Here is a 4,080-nt window from a genome sequence, read left to right on the forward strand (position 1 = left end):
CAACCCATATTATGTAAACCCTGATTACAAACAGGAAAAAGCCTACGGGTTTTTCTTCTTTGGAATAGTAAGAGACGACTCTCAAAGAATAAGGGAGCTAACTAAGTCCAATGTATGCAATGGTTTGTTCTTCTAATGATCGTCTTTTAATATAATATTTTTAACCCCATTAATGTCCTTTAATTGAGCCATTGAACAACTCCCTACGATGTTCCAGTGCCAAACTATCTGTGGAATTAATAACCTATACTATAATTCAGTGGCGTATAAAATTTAGTATAGGCATGAGGTCGTTCTTTATTATATAGATTAAAATTATCTCTGAAAGAATAGATTTTGTTAAAAAGCCAGCTAGAGATGCTTTCACAAAGCTTCATAGTAATATCCAAAAGAAATGTTGCATGTTTAGTGAAAAGCTTCCAAGGTATGGACCAGCAACTGTGGAACAGTTTACAGATGTAATGGGAAATCTTATACATCACTGTGAATATATGGAGGCATAATTGTCCTTTACTTAGTTTCAGCTTAAATTCGATGATCGAACCTTTATGTACTACATCCAATGACTATGACGTCATTGATCAATATTGTATATAAAAAATTAAGTTTTTCGTAAAAAATAATTATAAAAAAAAAAATTAAGTGCAAAAGACGCTAGATCTAGAGATTTCCTTTAAAATGAGCCATCTAACAACTCTCTACGATGTTCCAGTGCCAAGCTATCTGTGGAAAAGAAGAAGAAGAAAGAAAAAATATCCCGTTTGTGGAGAATAACGTGGTAAAAGTCAATTTTCTTGATTTTCAAGCCAATATATTTTCTTTGTTATTCAAGCCAATGGGCGGTAAGTTTCCCTTATAAGGGTTTCGGACAAGGTGGTTCTAATGGTGTACTTTTTTTTTTGATCTGACTTTTTTTTAGGAGTTAGGGGTTTTTATATTTCTTAACATTGGACGTGATCGTCTCTGACTAGGTTGCTAGGTACCGCTGCAACCCGGATTTTAATATAAATCTAGTAAATTTATCAATTACTATAGGAAACAATTCGTTCTTTAATATAAAACCCAGATATAACTGTACTAGCCAATGCTATAGTTAAGTGCCTATAAAATTTAGTATTGGCAAGAGGTCGTTCTTTAGTATAAAGCAGTGTGAAAAGACATCAAAAATGCAGTTTTTGGTGTAAAAATTTATCCTGTTTTAGAAATAATTTATTTTAGTTACTATAGATTTTTAACCCAATTAATTTCCTTTAAAATGAGCTATTGAACAACTCTACGATGTTCCAGTGCCAAGCTATCTCTGGAAAAGAAGAAAAGAAGAAAAAAAGAAAAAAAAATATCCCGTTTAGGCAGAATGTTGTAGTAGCTGCCACTTTTCTTGATTTTCAAGCCAATATATTTCCCTTGCTGTTCAAGCCAAAGGAGGAGGGTAAGTTTCGTTTCAAGGGGTTTCGGACAAGGCGGTTCTAATGGTGTACTTTTGAATTTGATCTGACTCCTTTTTTAGGAACTATGGGTTTTTACATTTCTTAACATTGGACGTGATCGTCTCTTACTAGGTTGCTAGCTACCACTGCAACCTGGATTGCTAGCTACCGCTGCAACCCGGATAAATTGAGACGATTCACTCTTACTAAACAGTTCGTTACCAAGAACTGTTTGATAGATATATAGAACATAGAAAACAAGCAAGGGAACTTACTAAATTCTTTTCGAATCTTTGTTGGACTTGTTCAGGACTCTAATGAGCATAAGTCCTCGATATCCTCAAAACATAAACTCCTTTGCATGATTACCATTAAACTTTGTCATTTTCTGACGGCAGTGATTGCAAGTCGTCATTTATTTGAAGTACCATTCTCTCTACAAAAACCTTCAAGTCAGACTTCCTACTTTCACAAGCTGCGATAACTTCTGAATGATTAGGTGAATTTTCAGAATCAGTGTCCATCACACATTTATTTGAAATAAGGCTGAATGCAAAAACAAACATGCCACAGTGGCGAGCTACAACAACTTCTGGTACAGTGGACATTCCTACAGCATTAATATTTGATGTATTTAGTAGCATTTGGCATTCAGACGGTGTCTCATATGCTGGACCACCATTCATGCAATAAACACCTTCGTGAATATTTTCTTTCAAGCCAATTTCGCTACCAATTTTTAGTGCATATTCACGATATTTTTTATTGTACGCACCTTGCATTGAGGGGAATCGAGTGCCAAATTTGTTATCATTTGGGCCAACCAATGGAGATCTTCCAGCTAACCCCGGAATGCTTACATGGTCTTTTATTATCATTATGTCGCCAATTTTGTGATTGGACATTAAACCACCAGCAGCATTGCTAATGATCAAACTCTTAACTCCCATTACGTGCAAGACTCGAACCGGTAAAGCACACTTCCAAGTCGGGTATCCTTCATACGGATGAAATCTACCTTGCATACACACAACTGGGACATTTTTAAGCAGCCCTATTACCATTTGGCCCTTATGCCCAACAACGGTTGAAACAGGGAAATGGGGTATATTTTCGTAATGAATGGTGATTCTATTTTCTAATAAGTTTCCAAGTTCACTTAACCCAGAGCCGCAAATAATTCCTATGTGGCACCTGTACTTTGTTTTAGATAATAAAAAATCAGCAATAGTTTTAATCTCATCATAATTAAGAGGTGATTCTTCAACAACAGGAGTTTGACGTAGATGATTCCAACTATTGGTTATCATGTTTTTCAGCTTAGAAGAGAAGCTCATAAGAATCTCATTTGCAATGTCTGAATATTTAGTCATTGTTTCAAATAACAATACTATTGCTTTATATTGAAACCACGCATCAAGTATCGAAAACCTATCAAAAATAAAAACTAATTTTAAAATTTTCTGATATTTTTCTAGTTTTTATTAAAAAATTAGAATTATTGCTCATTCACCAAAAATATTTTTGCAGTTTACATAATAACTTTAGTCATCAATAAAATTAAATTATTCTATTTGAAATTTTCAGGAATTAATCTAGTTTCAATTCAGCAATCAGTTTTTTTGTTAAAATTAAAGAACCTAATATATATAATATAACTATATCTATATACTTTTGATAAAGTTAATAACACTATTTTGATCTTTGTATTTAAGGTGATGTTAATACCATTTGCTATTACAGTGTTGTACAGTGTTGTATCCTTAAAGAAATGAATTTTTTGGGATTGGATGTAATCTTCTGTTACTAGGTTGCAAGCTACCGCTGCATCCCGGATCAAGTTGTGTATATAAGTTAGTATAGGCAAAAGTTCATTCTACATTATAAAATTTTGTTTCATGGATCGCTAAAGTTATTATGTAAAATGCAAAAATATTTATGGTGTCTGAGCAATAATTTTTATTCTTTAATGAAAACTAGAAAAATGCCTGAAAATTTTAAAATTAATTAGTATTTTTGATAGGTTCTTACTACTCGAAACATCATAATATAAGGAGGTGTTCGGAAAAATAGCTATAAATATATTATGGTCTCAACAGAACAAAGTAATTTAATATAAACGTCATTAATCAAATATCTTAATATATCCTAAATGATTTAGTGATTATGATAGCTGGCTCTCGCCCAGTTGGCCCGAGTTCGATTCCCGGTATGGGAAAATTTTACTAATGATTACTTAAGAAGTATAATTAAAATAATCATCTATATAAAAAATCCTTTTATTACTTCAGTTACTATGGGCTACATTTTATTCCTTAATGTAACATATTTAAAATCAGTATAAAAATCCAATTCTTTTGATGTATGTATTGATATTAAAATTCCGTTTTTTAGAGTTTCGGCTACAATTGAGACGAGTCGCTCTTACTATACAGTTCGATAACACGAGCTGTTTGATATATGATTACAAACAGGATAAAGCCAACGGCTTTTTCTTCTTTGAAATAGTAAGAGACAAACCTCAAACAATTAAGTAGCTGACTATGTTCAAGGCATGTAATGGTTTGTTATTCCAATGATCGTCTTTTATTGTAAAAATAAAGAAAAGGCAAATAAACACGCATCTGTGATCTTTTTTCTGACAAAAAATACA

General features: G+C 32.6%; 1 pseudogene; it reads right to left on the reverse strand.

Moving 5' to 3' along the window:
- Nucleotides 1–1,798: 1,798 nt before the first annotated feature.
- Nucleotides 1,799–2,800, reverse strand: LOC148951286 (purine nucleoside phosphorylase pseudogene; annotated as a pseudogene).
- Between the last annotated feature and the right edge of the window lie 1,280 nt (nucleotides 2,801–4,080).

Source organism: Artemia sp. Qi Xiang Cuo, chromosome 6 (genome assembly GCF_049724085.1).
Source record: "Artemia sp. Qi Xiang Cuo chromosome 6, ASM4972408v1, whole genome shotgun sequence".
Lineage (NCBI taxonomy): Eukaryota > Metazoa > Arthropoda > Branchiopoda > Anostraca > Artemiidae > Artemia > Artemia sp. Qi Xiang Cuo.